Raw genomic sequence first — 18926 nt, forward strand, 5'->3', positions numbered from 1 at the left:
CCAATGCATCAAGGAAAATTCAAAATTCACAAGCAAGACACATTTTATCATTTATTCTAAAATAAATAATTTTCAGAGTATCGCCTTCATGAATTTAGCATATTGAGGCATCTTTTCCAGAACTTCAGAGAATGGGAGCTCTACACGCAACTTGTTGAACAGAGATATAAACTTGGAGAATTGCTTCTCCAACCTCCTCTTTTTCTTTCTGTTCTTTCTTATTTTCTCCTAAAGGTTCAATATCTCCTACAAACTCATCATTGACATTATTGTTTTCTACAATTTTTTGTTTAGGCTCACTCAAGGTAACATTGCTCCTAAGAGTTATGGCAGAGCAATTTTCTTTAGGATTAATGACAGTATCTGAAGGAAACATACCTGGGGGTCTTTCTGACATTTGCTTAGCTATCTGTCCCATCTGAGTCTCCAAATTTTTTATATCAGCTTCATGATTTTTGAAACTGGTCTCTGATCTGTTGATGAAATTCTCCATCAGCTCTTCTAAGCTTTTCTTCCCACTTCCACTGCCGCGATCATGAGTTTGTTGAGGTCCTGAATTCTGAGACTGAAACATTTGATTTGAATATTGCCTCTGGTTATTTCCTCCTTGAATGGAGTTGTTCAGTTCCCTCCAGGAAAAGTTAGGATGATTCCTCCACCCCGGATTGTAGGTGTTGGAATAAGGATTATTTTGGGAATTGCCCAAAGCCTTGACTTCCTCGTCAAAATCTGCTCCGCAATCTTCACTGGCATGAGGACCACCGCATGTTCCACAATGGATACTATCCACATTAGATATCTTGGCTACCTGGAACTATCGTTGCATAGCTGTCATTTGTTGAGATAATTGCTTGTTTGAAGCAACCATCCTATCATACGCTTCTATTTCCAGTACACCCCTTCTGTTTTGGCGGTCATTGGTAGAGTTCACTGCACTTTCAGCCATTTTATTGATTAAGTTCCAACCTGCTTGAGCTTAAAGAGCTTCAAATTCGCCACTAGCTGCTGCTTCCAAGTTTGACCTAACAGAATCAGCCAAGCCGTCATAAAACCTCTCCACCTGCGTTCCTAAAGTGAGGTTGTGCTGAGGGCACTTCCTTAACAGTTTCTTGAACCGCACTAGAGCTTCATAGAGATTCTCAGTATCTTGCTGTTTAAAAACAAGGATTTCGTTCTTCAGCTTCCTTAGTAAGGTACGAGGGAAAGACTTTTTAGTGAATTTTTTAGCTAAATCTTCCCAAGTTGTTATGCTGCCTTGAGGTTGGGAGTTGAGCCACTCCTCAGCTGGGTCCCTTAATGAAAAAGGAAAGAGTTGCAAACGGACAAGCTCGACATTGGGAAGACGTGCAATACTGCAGTTTCTGATGAACCGCTCTAGGTGAGTATGGGCATCTTCAGTGACAGATCCTCCATATTGATGTTGACTGATCAGGTTGATGAGTGCAGGTCTGAGTTCAAAGTTCTGAGCCTCGGCATTCAGAGGGGCTATACTTCCTGGCTAATCATAACTCATGACAAGTTCATTCAGATCCCTGAGGGGGCGGTTGGCCTCCTCTAGCTCTCTTTCTTGCTGGATTCGGCGCACGGCTTCCTGCACCCGTTCCTCTTGAGTCCTTGCGAACTCCGCTCGAAGTCGCGCTTCCAATTCAGCATTTGTTTCAGCTGCCATTGCAGATTCAAGGGCTCTTATTTGTTGTGCTAACCGGTAATGAAAGGTGCGGTCGATTTCTGGATCAAAAAGCAATGCCTCTGGATCAACTGTACCTCGCATACACTGAACACACTAATTAGAAGCACCCGTTCAATAAAGATGAAATACTAAAAAACAATTGAAAGACAAAAAATCTAAACAAAAGAGATTAATTAAAACTAATATTGGAAAGACAATCCCCAACAACGACGCCAAAAACTTGATAGCTCCTTTGCAAGTGTACAAAGTTGCTCGTAGTATTAAATTATCGATCCCTCAAGGATTGTGATTCAATAATAGTTTCTATTAATTCTCTTATTTAGACTTATAAAAGTAAAAGCCAATTTCAGATTTTTGAAGTAGTGATGTTGAACGCAATAAGTAACACATAAAATTAAACAGATTTGAGAATTCAGTTGGGGAAAATAGCACTCGGGTATGTTTCACCTATTTGTCGTATGATTCAATTCTAACAATATTTATACGAACTCAATAAACCTCTCTTCGGCGATCTAGCCTTTATTCTATGACGTTGATAACTCACACGCCCTAGACTTCCAATTCAAATATTAAGTCTGTTTTACGAGCACCTAGACCAGAGATTGAAGATCAAGTCCTAATTAAACTAGTCAACGCAACTAGGTTCTACTCTTGAATCAAGCAGTAGGGAACGCCTAATCGAATCGAATCCTTATTTGCCTAATTTCTAATCAACTTCCGCTCTCATAGAAATTAGCAAGTTCCTTGCGTGCACTCAAGAATAAACGATATAAATTGATTCAATTACGAAGATTGGAAAAGAGAATTCATATAAATAAAGATTCAAATCAAAACATAATTCAAAACGGATTCACAACCCAAGTAATAAAAGAAGATTAGCCAGGCATGGCCATCATCAAGAATTCAAGAGAAAGAAAATAGCACCTAAGATCTCCGGTAGGAACCTTGAAAAAGCTTTCAAAACCCTAGGAAGTTTGTGCTCAATTCCCCTCACCAAAAACTTAAGAAAATAATACTTCTACCAAAATATATATATATCTATTGCCAAATTTCCCTAGGCTGCCACCGCTCACTTTTTCTTCTGTTCTGTTTCTTTCCTTTCACGTGACTATGCTTCCACATAAAACAAAAGAAAACCAATCCAATGCCACGTGTCTTCGTGCAATTGGATCAAGGTTAAAGTGGGTTGGTTTCTAGTGCATCTCGGACCACACTCTTATGGTGGACCTCTAGTCAGATTGAGCCACATGGTAATGAGAGACGCTGCAGCTGTCTGATCTGCTAGGGTGCGTGGAAGCTCGTGGACCATCAGCTCCGGATAAGATTTTTTCCTGATTTTATCTTTTCTATTTATTCCGAAAATCCTAAATAAAATAACAAGATAAATCAAAATAAAATACTAAAAAGATAATAATCCAAAAATAAACAACCAAAACCCTAACTAAATCTATAATTTAAAAAGTACCAGTTAATGATAAGATAAAACCTAATAAAATCTACCAAATCATAATAAAAACTCTTAAAATCCTAAATTTATTAAAAATACGAAAATCATTTAAAAATAGCATAAAAAATAATTAAAACTTAAAAAATAAATTAAAAATAAAATAAAAGACCCACAAAAATACCCTTATATTCCCGGGTCAACAACAAGTGAAAAACCTTCAAGCGAATTCCTTAGCAATATTTCTTCATTGTTTCTATTGTGTTTACCTCTGCTTGTTTTAGAAGCAACTCTTTGTAAACCAAACTTATTAACAAACTTTATTTGTAGTTCCTTGAGAGACCGGTGATGTCAGTATTCTTGAGAATACTAAGGTAAGCTTGTCTTAGTGTTGCTAGTTTTTAGCATTGTTAGTCACTGAGCAAGGTGTGCTAGTGCAGTTGTAACAATCTTTGAATAGTGAATTGCCTTCATTCTAAGAAGGGAGAAATCACCTTAACAGGTGGACTGGACTAGCTTGAGTGATTCATCAAGTGAACCAGGATAAAATCATTGTGTATTTTTCCTTATCCCTCACTCTTAGCACTTTACACTCGCTCACCGTAAAGATTGTCAATATCTTTAAGGGAAAGCGATTCAGTTTTAAAAACTCTATTCAGACTTGCACTTGAGCTTAATCACCAACAATCTCCCACTTGCACTTGAGCTTAATCAAGTATATTCAATATCACTAATAATGAACGGTATCTAGCAATACATCACTATGATCTAAATATTAAGAATGCCCTTGCACCGACATAGTATACCTTGTGACAAACATTTTATATGATTGATCCTTTTGTCCTTATATCTAATTGAACCAAGGCATAGATGTGTCATCCTTGTATGTTCAATTTATGTTCCTCGATACCCGAGAAGACTTTCTAGAAATAAATATCTCATATTTACCCTTTCTGAGCATGGCCATGCATTTCATAGTCTTACTCTATCAAGTGGCCTGTAGATATTTACTCCCGTTACATAGGAGGGACAAATCCTATCTACATCACTCACATTCCTCCACATGATTCGTGCTATACCCAATTATCGCCTTTATAGTTACCTTGTTACGGGTAATGTTTGACGACATTAAAATATAAGACTACTCATGTAGGAATCGTAGTGACTTCAAGTCAAATTATTACATATACCATTGTCACAATGAGAACCGTTTATGACACTCACGTAACGATCCATGTTACGTTCTCATAGTGGGTCAGTCCAGCACACCATTACTCTTAATGTGTGCCCGCGTGAAGACTTGACATCTCATGTCCATGATCTATGAGATTTAGATCATTTAATCACTCACGCACTAGTCTTAATATTGCCCTGATATTAATAATGACTAGCGACAACATTTAAGAATAGTATTTTTGTAGAATCTCACAGTTAAGTCTACTACTCAACGTCTTACAAATTTGTATATACAATTCTATGGACGTTAATATTCCTTATAGAAATATTAAACTGAAATGCCTTTATTAATAATAATAAAATGATACAAAATGTGTCCAGAACATATTGGATCCAAGTGCATATAATAATGGTCTCCCACTAGAACTAGAGCCAATCAGGCATAAGTTTAATGCCTATTGCGCTATTGTGACTATCATGCTTCTGTTGTGCAAGAGGCTTAGTCAAGGGGTCAACAACATTATCATCAGTGTGCACTTTGCATATTTTCACATCTCCTCTATCAATTATTTCTCGGATGAGATGAAACCTTCTAAGTATATGTTTGGATCGTTGATGAGATCTAGGTTCCTTAGCTTGTGCAATGGCTCCATTATTGTCACAATAGAGACTCATTGGACCCACAATGTTAAGAACCACACCAAATTCCATAATGAACTTCTTGATCCAAACTGCTTCCTTTGATGCATTTGAAGCAGCAATATACTCAGCCTCTGTGGTAGAATCAGCAACTGTCTCTTGCTTTGAACTCTTCCAGCTCACAGCGCCACCATTTAAACAGAACACGTAGCCCGATTGCGACCTCGAGTCATCTTTGTCAGTTTGGAAGCTAGCGTTAGTGTAAGCTACTACACTTAGCTCATCTTCCCCTCCATATACCAAGACTGTGTCCTTAGTCCTTCTCAAGTACTTAAGGATATTATTGACAGCAATCCAGTGACCTTCACCGGGATCTGACTGGTATCTACACGTTACGCTTAGTGCATACGAGATATCTGGTCGAGTACATAACATGGCATACATTATAGATCCAATTGCCGAGGCATATCGAATCTTACTCATGCGTTCTCTCTCTTCCTTATTGGAAGGAGACTGAGCCTTCGAAAGGCTGATGCTATGTGACATAGGCAAGGATCCTTTCTTGGAATCTTGCATGTTGAATCGCTTCAACACCTTATCAATGTATGTACTTTGACTTAGAACAAGTAACCTCTTAGATCTATCTCTATAGATCCTAATACCCAGTACGTAGGTTGCTTCGCCTAAGTCTTTCATGGAAAAACACTTTCCTAACCAAGTCTTCACAGATTGAATGGTAGGAATGTCATTTCCAATCAGTAGTATGTCATCCACATACAATACCAGAAAAACGATTGTGCAACCACTAATCCTTTTGTAGACACAAGGTTCATCCTCATTTTTAATGAAACCAAAATTTTGTACAGCTTCATCAAAACGGAGGTTCCAACTTCTAGAAGCTTGCTTTAATCCATAAATGGATCGTTGTAGTTTGCATACCTTATTGGAACCATCAAGCATAACAAAGCCCTCAGGTTGTGTCATATACACATCTTCAAGAAGGTTTCCATTTAGGAAAACTGTCTTGACATCCATTTGCCAAATTTCATAATCATGGTATGCTGCTATAGCAAGCAAGATCCTGACAGATTTAAGCATAGCAACAGGGGAAAAAGTTTCATCATAGTCTACACCATGAATTTGCTTGAAACCTCTAGCCACTAGTCTTGCTTTATAGGTATTTACATTACCATCCATGTTAGTCTTCTTTTTGAAGACCCACTTGCACCCAATTGGTTTAATCCCATTAAGTGGTTCAGTCAAGGTCCATACCTTATTAGTGTACATGGAATCCATCTCAGATCTCATGGCCTCACGCCATTTCTCAGACTCTGGACTTTGAATAGCCTCTTGGTAAGTCGTTGGCTCATTTTGATCCATCAACAATACATGTCCTTCCTGAGTTACGAGAAAACCGTATCTTTCAGGCAAGGATCGTACTCTATCTGACTTACGCAAGACTTGCGTCTCTTGAGCTTGAGGTAACACAACTGATTGTGACTCTTGCTCTTGTTCCATTATAGACTCATTGTCATTTTGTGGTTCTTGAATTGCTTCAAGTTCTACTTTCCTCCCACTTATTCCTTTGGAAATAAACTCTTTTTCAAGGAATACAATAGTTCTAGCGACAAACACTTTGCCTTCGGTAGGATTGTAGAAGTAATAACCCTTAGTTTCTTTTGGGTATCCCACAAAAAGACATTTATCAGATTTGGGTCCAAGCTTATCTGAAATTAGACGTTTCACATATGCTTCACAACCCCAAATTTTGATAAAAGACATACTGGGTTGTTTTCCGGTCCATATTTCATATGGCGTCTTTATGACAGCCTTAGATGGAACACGGTTTAGTGTGAAAGCTGCCGTTAGCAAAGCATGTTCCCAGAAGGAGTTAGGGAGATCTGATTGACTCATCATTGAACGAACCATATCCAATAAGGTTCGATTTCTTCTTTCAGATACACCATTCCATTGTGGTGTACCAGGGGGAGTGAGTTGAGAAACAATCCCAAACCTTTTAGATAGTCATCAAATTCTTGTCTCAAATATTCTCCACCTCGATCTGATCGAAGTGCTTTAATGTTCTTGCCAAGCTGGTTTTCAACTTCATTCTTGAATTCTTTGAACTTTTCAAAGGATTCTGATTTGTGTTTCATGAGATACACAAACCCGTATCTACTGAAATCGTCAGTGAATGTGATGAAGTAGTGAAAACCTCCCCTCGCCATTGTGCTCATTGGTCCACATACATCACTATGTATAAGGCCTAGAAGATCACTTGCTCTTTCACCTTTTCCAGTGAATGGAGCCTTAACCATCTTTCCCAATAAACAAGACTCACATGTGTCTATTGATACAAAATCAAAAGAGTCCAAGTATCCATCTTGATGGAGCTTGGAAATGTGTTTCTCATTTATATGGCCTAAGCGACAATGCCATAAATAAGTAGGGTTCAATACATTGGCTTTGACCCTTTTCGCATTTACGTTATAGATTGGTATTTCGAGATCAAGGACATAAAGTCCATTACTCAATGGTGCACTAGCAGCATAAAACATTTCATTAAAATAAATAGAACAACATTTGTTCTTTATTTCAAATGAAAAACCCTTCTTGTCCAAACAAGAAAAAGAAATAATATTCTTCGAAATAGCAGTCACATAATAGAAATTTTCTAGTTCAATTTCTAAACCAGTGGGTAAAGTTAAAAAATAAGATCCTACAGCTAAGGCAGCAACTCTTCCTCCATTTTCAACGCGCAAGTCCACTTCACCCTTTGCCAATGATCTACTCCTTAGTTCCTGCACATTAGTACAAATGTGAGAACCACATCCAGTATCCAATACCCATGATGCAGAAGTAGATAGATTGACTTCTATAACATAAATACCTGAAGTGGAAGTCTCACTTCCCTTCTTCTTGCACTCCTCTAGGAATTTTGGGCAGTTCCTTTTCCAATGTCCTGTTCCATCACAATGGAAACACTTTCCTTCCTTGGCCACCTTGGCCACTGCACCAGTAGGCTTCAAGCCAGAAACACTAGGCTTCTCTTTGACCTTTCCAAAAGTCTTACTTTTGGGCTTGTATGGCTTCTTGGCTTTGCCTCTCCCCTTGTTGGGTAAGACCATCAGAATGGCCTTATCATTTCCTTTATTAATGTTTTGCTCAGCAGTTCTTAACATGCCAAGCAATTCAGGTAGTGTTTTCTCAATTTCGTTCATGTTGTAGTTCATGACGAATTGATTGAAGCTATGAGGCAATTATTGCAAGATAAGATCAACAGCCAACTCTTGGCCAAGTGGGAATCCAAGCCTCTCAAGGTTCTCAACATACCCAATCATCTTGAGTACATGAGCCCCTACAGGACTTCCCTCTGCCAGCCTACATTGATAAAGCTTCTTGGAAACCTCAAACCGCTCATGCCTAGCTTGCCCTTGATAGAGCTTCTTCAAGTGCACGATCATATCGTACGCTTCCATGTTCTCATGTTGCTTCTGAAGCTCAGAGTTCATGGAAGCCAGCATGAGACAGCTATCATCTATAGCATCGTCTTGCAGCTTGTAAGACCTGGATTTTCAGAACAAGTTAATTTCCGACTCACGCGTAGAATCAGTGTGAGCGTGACAGGAGTTTGGTATTAGAGAAAGATTAATGAAGAAGAAAGTTCAGGAATTACTTGAGGAATGTTGCGTAGTTGCTTTCGGAGTTAGTACGAGTCGTCTGCACATCTGCCTTATGACGAGCGTGTCCAGAATAGGCTTTTTCGCTTCTAGAGCAACGTTTTAAGGGAGATTTCTAATCCTTGGAAAATTTAAAGATTCTCTTTATTTTTCCTTCGACCAGCGTTTCATTTCGGAACTCTGGACTGTACGCACGATAGTATTCACATTTCGGAAGTTCGCCGACGCTAATTTCTTTGCTTCAAAACCCTAGATTCGAGCGATGGATGAAGACTTTTTTCTATTCGGGACTTCTAACGGACTTTCCGTCCGCGTTGCCAGATTTGTTTCGACATTTCCAATCTTTCTTCAGAAGGAAGTTTTGTCGTCCGGCGATCACAGCAAAAAGTAGTTTTTCGGGACAGATTTAACTTACACCGCTTTTGAGATTTTCGATATCGTTTTTCCCATATCATAGATATTTGTTTTGAGTTCTGGATTTCTGACGCCAGAATCTCTCTTAGAATTCCTTGGTGAACGTGCTGCAAAAATCGGAATCGCGAAATTTTCATTTTCCCGGGATTTCGCCCGCCTATAAATAGGCGAAAAAGCAAAATATCTTCCATTTTCCTCCATTAGTGGCCCAAATTCGTGGAGAGCAACGGGGGAGGAGATTTTCGCGAAAACTTGACCAATCTTCGCGTAGTTCGTCCCTACTTCTAGGTATCGAGGTAACTAACACGAATCCTATCTCTGATTGTTGTTTCTGTTGCGTTTCTGACGTCGTTTCTGTGCTCTAAGTTTTGAGCTTTTTCTAAAATTGTCCGATTTCCTCGATTTCTTGCTTGGGTTATGTTCTCTAGGTTCCCAAGAGCCTAAAACCTCTGTCAGTAAACTCTGATTGTGATCCAGTTGACAGGGATCTGAAAAACTGATTCAAAACCCTTTTTGCTCACATTTCGAAACTTTATTGTCGAGAAGTCATAATCTGACTTCGTGCCTTTAGGATTAGTTGTTACATATGTCGTGAGGATCATTGTTGTCAAATTTGTTTTCCGATCTGATAACTTTGAGGTTTTGAGCTTTTATTTTGGACCAAAATGCCCCTGGATAGCCGTATTTCGACCCGTTTGTCCGAAAATTGTTCTGACAGTTTCTTTGCCTTAGTTTTACCCTAAAACTACCTTGTGAAGTGATTTGGTCGAAGAAAAAGAGCCGAAGCCCTTTTTCCTTTAGGGCCGTGGGCTATTCCTTTAGGGGGGGAGTTTTTTTCGGTTTCGAAAACTTGTCTTTTCATACCCGATTGTCTTATTCTGAAGCTTTAATGCTTTGTCTATCGTTTATGTGTTGTATTGCGATCGAGCTAATCGATTTTGTTTGGATTCTGCTTTGTTTTCTCCGAGGTTCAGTTGAAGGAACTTTAGGAACTTCAAAGCAATTGAGTGAAGGAGCCTTTGCTTGTGATTGCGAAGCTGAATCAGCTCGAGGTTAGGGCAACTTACTATATTTAGCCATGATTGCATGATAGGCGTTGATAAATTCGACTTATGCTTTATCTGATGTTGTTTATGATGATGAGTTGATGTTATGATGCTTTTCCATAACTTGTGATGTTGTGCTTTTGTTGGATTGAGCGTTTTGACGCGACTTCGGAGTGGAGATTCATTGATCTGGTAATCTTTGATATTTCGGGTTGGATGAACAACCCTAGGCAAGTTCAAATGAGGGGTTTGAGACTTAGCCATTTGTTGGGATTCGTTGGAATTCCTAGACTTTCCCCGGGAAATGTATTTTGGGTGGTTGACTTTTGGAAACTTAGAATGATAGAGCTTTCGGAAAATAAGACTTGGGAAACTTAGACTTTGAGAAATAAACTCATAACTTGGCTAATTCGAATTGAAACAATTTTTATTAACGTTTAAGCATAGGAGAACTGAAGGGGAAAAATATTTACGAAAGGCGGGGAAAAGTCGACTTATGTTGTGGGTTTGGAGAGTTTGGAATTGGGAAAAGCCACTGAGGTGAGCTATGGTGATGATTGAAAGTCACCAAGTACTCTAGTACTCCTGGTAGTGTTGTTCGAGTCGTGTTGTATTGACCGGCACAGACTCTGGGTTTTGCTTGTGAGTTTTGTGGTGGGAGTTGTGTTGTATTGACCGACACTAACTCCGAGTCGTGTTGTATTGACCGACACTGACTCTGGTTTTGATAATCATATTGCACACGTGCATATACGCGATGAAGTGCCAAGCAGAGTACTTCGGTATAGCAGGAAGTAACGATCAGCCATGCAAAGTTGAATCGGTCCTGACTATATCTGGCACAACAGGAGGTAACGATCATCCAAGTAGAGTTGCATCGTGCCTGTTGATGTTCGGCATAGCAAGCAGAAATGGTCAAACCATGTAGAGTTTGTACCGTCTTGACTATAGCCAAAGGTGATAAGCGACGCCCGAGCAGAAATGGTTAAACACGAGGCCAGTGTTACGACCGTCTCGAGGTGCCCAGCCTATAAGTGGCAATACCATTGGTTTGTCCCGTCGCCAAGCAGAGTGACGTCGTTGACTTGTTCCGTCGCCAAGTAGAGTGACGTTGTTGATTTGTTCCGTCGCCAAGCAGAGTGACGTTATTCGGGTTTGTGTCAGCATATTCTGCAGTGACACAATGCATCTTATTATGATTTGATGTGGATTAACATTGTTACGTGTTTTGGTGATTGAATTGTGTAAGAGATTCGATAACATGCTATGTATATACCATAGGGTAGGCAATACATAACTGATATGTATGTATATACAACATATATATATATACCCCCTTTATCGCATGTTGATTGTATATCTATTGTATTCTGTAAGTTGACCCTAGCACCTTGGCTTTGTTTGTATGTTTGTGTTTGGGCGGTCGGCCTGCTGCCAGGCGTCTGTCAGCCGGTTCGTGATGATTCGTTGTGCGGGAAAGACCCGGAGCGAAATGACTAAGACTAAAGCTTTCGACGAAGACCCGGACTTCATACCTGATCGAGGGAGGGTCGATGATAGTAGTGTGGGTTATGGGTGGTTAGAGTCTTTTGGAGTTGGTTGTTACTGTAATAGCTCTGATTCGTTTTGCTTTTGGGACAGGGTAGGTTCCCGACGCATGGCTTTTGTGTGGTTCTCTTACTGAGGGATCACAGTGAGTCAGTCGGACCATAGGGGTCTTTGCTTAGGCCATTTTGAGGCCGACTTTCTCCTAGTGGGTTGTAATTATACTCTTTCTCACTCACATTTCTGGTTTTGTACATATTTGCCTACGGGCACACTACTTTGGAGTCACTGCAAGTGTGCGTGACGTGGAAGTGCAGCTGAGGCTGTACATGTTTATATTTGATGTATATTGGTAAGTTTAGTGGTTGGGTTATGACTTTATTTCCTTTTCGCTTTATTTAAGAAGGAATCAATCGAAAAAAATTACCTGTTTTTCCGCAAAAGTTTATTTTTGGTTACTAAAGTGACACCTGGAAGTCGGGGTGTTACATAGCTTCTTAAAAGTTGTTTTCTCACGAGCTGGGGCTTCCTCAGCGGGTGGTTCAGGAAGTGCTTCTTCCACGACATGTTGCTTTTTCTCTTGCTTGAGGACTATCCTCAAGTTTCGATACCAGTCAAGAAAATTAGTTTCTGACAACTTTTCCTTCTCAAGGATTGATCACAACGACAAGTTACTTGATGTGTTCGACATGGTTATCTATAATCAGAAAATATGCGTGTAGGTATCAAAATAAAAATACTTAATTAGGTCTTTAATTAAATATTTCCCACTATTTGACTCATAAAACCAACCCTCATTGAATCAAACTTATACATAGTGGGCCAAGATCCATTTTTCTCCTATTCTGAAGTCAGCTTTGGCTGATCGCTTAAAAGTAGGTTATTTAGGTAGGAAACTCTTTCCAATTGCATCTCATACAACTCTTGGATAGCGGGGTGAACAACTCTTATTCAAATTCATCTCATGAATTTAAGCCCAACTTGTCGCCTCTAGGTCTTACCTAGTTAAGTTTGGCCCTATTAACATAACAGTTGGATATTACCTTTATCCCATCGTGCCTTGGTAATATTAACAAGATCACCCTGCTTTTGCAGACCTTCACTTGTTGATGTTAAACTTGACGAGTGTTATTTAATTGGAAGGCAGATTGACTTAATATATATTGAGGGTCTTGTTCAAATAATTTATGTAAACGCGAAAACATGCATCACATACATAAACGTGACATAGCTAATGACCATCTAAGAATATTATAAAATAAAATTGCCTATTATTCTAATCTCATAGAATCTTCATGGAATCTCCAAGATGTTCTCCAAAATCTCCAAGGCCTTCTTCTCCATGTTTTGAAAATTACATAAGTGTATAGATAAGAAACCTCGTTTTACATACGAGGGGAGAAAGATGAGAGAAAGAAGTAATTGAGATGGAAGAGATAAGGCACAGCACGCAGGCTGTATTTTAATATAAAATTCTATGGCCATTACCGTTCACCAAGCAATGCGATTTGTTTAAAAAATTGTCATTTAATTAATTTAAAAAAAAAATTAAGCGCGTCCGTTAGCACAAGTTTCCGTCTAGCAAATTCGAACAAGATCTAAGACTTGAATGCATTTATGTTTTGAATAAGATCTACGATTTGAATGAGATACTGATTCCCAGGAAAGGGAGGAGAGTCACACGGACATAATTAAAAACCAAGCCTTTCCTTAGCCAGAATCCAACATATCTCAACCAAATCATAACCATTATAGTTATAATATCTCTTACTCAAAATAAAATGAATCAAATCACAACCATTATAGTTATGATATTTCTTATTCAATTAATTAAATGATTGGATCACATCCCATATTTCTTTAAATGCATGAACCATTCATACACCAAGGATGACGGCTAGGGTTTAACTCTTAAACCCTAATTTTGTGCCCCCAAACATGAACTTTTCATGTACCGCGTAACGCAACCTAAAGACCTAACGATCCATAAACGAACAAAACTAATCGTGGCTTAAACAATCATATCGCATATGAAATAAGAACGAAACATTATAGACATGTACAAATTAATCATATCAACATATGAATAAAAGCACATATATAAAATAAATCATGTTATCATATAACATCATGCTATAAATCAAAACATGTTAAAACACATAAGCATGTCATCATATTATCAAAATATAATCACGGCTCTAACCTTAACATGATCATGCTCTCAATACTTATTAAAGAAAAGTATATCATGAATCAGATTCATATATAAACAAATGTTTTCATGTAACACCTTTGAAGATGATTCACGTCACTGACCTTTTTAAATTGATTCATATATATTCACGTTACAGTACTCTGATTCATATATATATATATATCTATCAACGCATGTTATTCACGTTACATCTATTCTGATTCATATATATCAACACATGTTATTCACGTTTATGCATCGAATTATCAAATAACTCGATCTATTAAAACCAAAAGCATGTTGAAATATTTTCGAATCCAAAATATAAACCCAAAACATGTTTCGCAAGCATGGCTCTGATACCACTGAAGGGAATCATGCGGTTGATTACCGCAGCGGAATAAAATTTCCTATATGAGAAGATCTTGCAAAGCACATATTTCAAAGTTCATGTTGCAATCAAACATGTAAAGGAGTAATAAGGATTACCTCTTGAAGACAGTTTGGGCAAACAAAGCACTGGTAGCCTTGTCTCTACAGAAGTCCACGCGAACTCTCCCACTAGATCTCCCTTGCGGCTCTTTGTACTAGCAGAGGCAAGAGTGTGTAATTTTCTGATGTAGGGTTTGAGCATCTCATGCTCTATTTATAAGCACCCACAAGGAGGCTAACCCTAATTCTTATTGGAGCCTTATTGGGCTTATCCAATGGGCTGGTCCAATAAGACATAATTCTAGTGGGCTAATTCTATGCGTGTGACCCTATAGGTATCTCTTACATATTTAGGTTGTAATATTTAAATATAAATATTAAGCTACTAGTGCATATACCAACAGAACAATCTCGAGGGGACCACACAGTCAACCCACATTTCTCGGGGAGACCACACAGTCAATCCCTAACCCATGACTCCGTCAAGGTTAATCACATGGAGACCACACAGTCAATCCCTAAAGTTTCTCCCTCGCGTGCAAGCCACCGTTTGTCTCTAACGGCATCATCGTTCTCATGGTCCATAGCCTATACCCTAGCACAATAACCATATCATTCACTACTTGCAAGCGAAGTTCGCATCTCTATGGTTGGCTACTAATATCATAATATATAAGTATACCAATAAACCATCATGCATAGTATATTATTAGGGTTTGTCCCCCACATCCTCGCCAAAACAGAAAAATTTACAAACATCTCCCATCACATAAACAAGATCAAACGCCTAACCCTAGGGAGCATTGGGTTCGGCCAAACAACACCACTTATCACATATTCATGTTCTCATATTAATCATACAAAATTCAGTACCAAAACATCAAGCTAATACATGGGCAAAAGAACATGAGAAAAATCCGCCGAAAACCCTAAAATAGGGTTCGGCCGTGAGCACACTTTAGGCTAGGGTTTTCCAAATTTTTGAAACTTGTCTAGTCAAGGTTCTCAAGCCAAATTTCAGTAGGGTTACATCATAATATCTCATCTAAACTCCAGATCCATTTCATGTTATACAATCTAAGACAAATCCAAGCAACATCGTGGAAAAATGGCAACTTTTCTCATGTGATCAACAAGGATTCATGGCATCTCATAAAAAACATGATCAAAACAAAAACATTGCACCTTGTTCATGCATAAGAAAGCCTTTTATCTTGTAAAGAATTTTCCCATAGCATAACCCACCCAGAATTGCATATTTTCACATGAAATCATAGGTTTTTCATCAAATAATTCGCCTAGACTCTACCCGGACCAGATCTGCCCTGACCTTAGTTTTTGGTATGAAAGGATGATGAAAAGGTGATGAATGAAGAGACAACTCCTTGCAGCTCCCTTCTGGTTCGAGCCTCTTTCACCCTTGATCTCTCTCAGCTTCTCTTTCTCTTCTTCTCGAGTTCTTCTCTCTTCTTCTTCTTCGTCTCTCTCTCGTTTTCTTTCTCTCTTGCTCTCAACTTTTCTTTTCTCTTCCTTTCTTTCTGAAGTGTTTCACGTGAGAGTGTGTATGGGAACCCTTCTAATTCAGCTTTGTGGAAAAAATAAGGATTTCTCCCCTCACCCCCTTTAGTAGCCGCGGCCACACACACACACACACTAGAATTAGGTTTTTTTTCTTTCATCCTTGTTTTCTAGCCCAAGCCCAAGACAAACTATTTAGTTGTATTGATTACTAATTAAAAGAATTAAAAATCAAAGCAAAACCCCCCCATTCCCCTTTAAGTGGTTGGCGGCCACTACAACCCAAGGCTAGGGTTTTCAAAAAAAAACTTCCTATCTCATAGTTATTTGAAGTTCAAATAAATATTTAGCCTTTATTAAATAAAGATAACTGAAATAATGATTTAAATAAAAGGTATAACCCTTGGCCTCGAAGCAACACACCAATCATCTTGTTTTTGAGGTTCACAACCCCACAAAATAATCACTTTCACACGCCAAATCTCATATATCTCAAAATAGTAAATTTCACATACATCATCAAACAAATAAATTCATTCTTCACTTGAATTTCACAATTATTATTCATAATAATAATACTAATACAATAAAGGTCTTACAGTATCACTACTTGGGAGGACTTGGCAAAAACTTTCACAACAAGGTTCTTTCCAAGAGCCCTTTTGAGGAAATGAAAAAAAGACGTCATGACTTTTGTGCAAACCGCTGAAGAGAATCTCTATGAAGCTTGGTAGCGATTCAACAAGCTCTTGAGGAAATGCCCTCAACACAATCTCACCCAAGCTGAATTGGTTGCAACGTTTTATGATGGTCTACAATACTCTTGGAGGTTTGGTTTGGACCAGGCTTCTAATGGGGAGTTCGATGCTCTTCCCCCACAAGCGGGTATGACTTAATAGAAAAGATGGCAGCGAGAGCCATGAACTCTAAAAATGATCGCCAAACCGAAGGAGTATGTTTGAAGTTGAAGCCTATGACAAGCTCTTGGCCTCCAACAAGCAACTCTCCGAACAAAGGGCGGAGATTCAAAATCACATAAAGGTGACCAAGGTGGTCGGTGCTAGTGTAGCCAAAGTGGAGTGTTTGACTCGTGGAGGGTCTCATGTTAGTAATTTTTGTACCATGACTAATCAAGGTTTCCAAGGTCAAAGCTCAGGACTATCTCAACAAGTCCAAGTGCAAGTTGGTGAAAATGGTGGTTGCAAGAAGAACTTAGAGGAGCTATTGGAGAGCTTCATAAACCGCATGGAGAGCAACTATAAGATTCAAGAGGCGGCTATCAAGAACTTGGAGAGTCAATTTGGCCAGCTGGCCAAGCAAATAGCCGAGATACCTCAAGGTAAGTTCTCTCTCAATTCTTTAATTTTGTCTAAACAAGAAAATTCTGTTGTTGTTACCACTAGGAGTGGGAGAGTGTTGCACGGGACAAAAACACAAGTTGAGGGAGAGAAAAATGAGGAAGTAGAGGAAAAAGATGAGGGTGTCATGGAGAAGAGAGCGAGTGAACCTATAAAAGCTAGAGTTGTGAGCACTACTTCTCCCGAACTTAGCCATAACCCAAGGCTTTGGTTAAGAAAAATTTGGATAAACAGTTTTCTAAGTTTTTGGAGGTTTTTAAGAAACTTCAAATCAGTATACATTTTTCTGAAGCCTTGGGGCAAATGTCAATCTACGCTAAGTTCATGAAGGATATCCTAAGTAAAATAAGGAAGTTGAGTGAGGTTAATGAAACTATCATGATGACCGAGGAGTGTAGTGTCATTTTGTTGGTACATGTTGTCTTGCATTTTGTCAAAACAACCGATTGTCGAAGCAGATGTCGTGGCATCTGATTCTGTGAAGCTAGGGCATCAGTCCTCAGCTTGAGTTTCTGTTGTGGGCCCTTTGAAGATTAGTTGAAGATATGTTTTCCGTGTTACTTGAGGAACAAGTAGCTATTTCAGAAAGGTTTTATTTATGGGTTGTTATTTGTTGAAACAATCTTTGTTAAAATACTGGTTTTTATCTTTACTTGTGAAATAAGTAACAAGATCTATCAAGATTGCGTTTTGAATTGTTGTTGCTGCAATCTATTACTTCAGCCCATGCTAACCCTAGAGCCCATGTCACCGCTGCTGAAGTCTATAAAAAGGATGAAGACCTAAAACATGAAGACCATCGAAGCTATAGAGAGAGATCAAGTGTTTTAGGATTTGTGATTGTGCTTTGTCCTTTGTTAGTTGTGAATCCTCTTTGCTCACTGATTCTATAAAGCAAAGAAGGGTTCTGTGTGTTTGATTACTTTCAAACTCTGATTGTTAATTGTGTTCACCAATCACTGTGGCAGTGACTGAGAGAAAGTGAGAGGGGCTCTCATACTTAGGTTGAGATTCTAAGTAGAAATACACTGGGTAGATTAGGAAGTGAACTATGAACTGTGTTGTTCATAAGTGTTTGTAATTCCTGAATCTTGAGATAGTGGATTTCCTTTCTTTAGGTGCAAACCCTCCAAACGTAGGTGAAAGTTTTTCACTGAACTGGGTTAACAATTCTTGTGTTTTGTTGTTTCTGCTTAAGTTACTGTTTTACTGTTAAGCGATTGTCGAACCCATTGTCCCAGCATCATGTAGGACATTCGTACTACAGGGAACCTAAATTACAATTGGCATCAGAGCAGGCACCCTGTTCTGGTTGGGTGAGCTCCAGGGAGTTTGATTCAAGTTCTCATGGATAACAAGGAAGGATGATCAGTCAATAGGTCACCCATTCTGGATGGTACTAACTATGACTACTGGAAGGTTCGCATGACAGCTTTTCTCAAGTCAATTGACAGCTGGACTTGGAAAGCTATTGTCGAGGGTTGGAAGCACCCCACTAAGCCTCAGGTGGAAGGTACCTCTACCACTGTTGTGGAGAAACCTGAAGAGGAATGGGCCAGTGTTGAAGATGAAGCTACTCTTGGAAACTCAAAGGCTCTAAATGCTATATTTAATGGAGTTTACAAGAATATGTTTAGGCTGATCAATACGTGTGCTGTGGCAAAGGATGCTTGGGAAATTCTGAAGATTGCAAATGAAGGAACTACTCGAGTAAGGATGTCAAGACTTCAAATGCTTACCACTCAATTTGAAAATTTGATGATGACTGAAGAAGAGACTATCTCAGAATT

General features: G+C 38.9%; 1 long non-coding RNA gene and 2 other non-coding genes across 3 annotated transcripts; 2 read left to right on the top strand and 1 right to left on the bottom strand.

Annotated features, from left to right (window-relative positions):
• The first annotated feature begins 1076 nt into the window (after nucleotides 1-1076).
• Nucleotides 1077-1183, top strand: LOC130716358 (small nucleolar RNA R71). Its single transcript, XR_009011975.1, has one exon. It is a non-coding gene; the product is annotated as a small nucleolar RNA R71 (small nucleolar RNA).
• Nucleotides 1184-8011: 6828 nt separating this feature from the next.
• LOC130710146 (uncharacterized) lies at nucleotides 8012-12015 on the top strand. The gene is made up of 2 exons (XR_009010307.1): nucleotides 8012-10095; nucleotides 11528-12015. It is a non-coding gene; the product is annotated as an uncharacterized LOC130710146 (long non-coding RNA).
• Nucleotides 12016-16446: 4431 nt separating this feature from the next.
• LOC130716359 (small nucleolar RNA R71) lies at nucleotides 16447-16553 on the bottom strand. The gene has a single exon (XR_009011976.1). It is a non-coding gene; the product is annotated as a small nucleolar RNA R71 (small nucleolar RNA).
• Nucleotides 16554-18926: the final 2373 nt, after the last annotated feature.

Source organism: Lotus japonicus, chromosome 4, assembly GCF_012489685.1.
Source record: "Lotus japonicus ecotype B-129 chromosome 4, LjGifu_v1.2".
NCBI lineage: Eukaryota > Viridiplantae > Streptophyta > Magnoliopsida > Fabales > Fabaceae > Lotus > Lotus japonicus.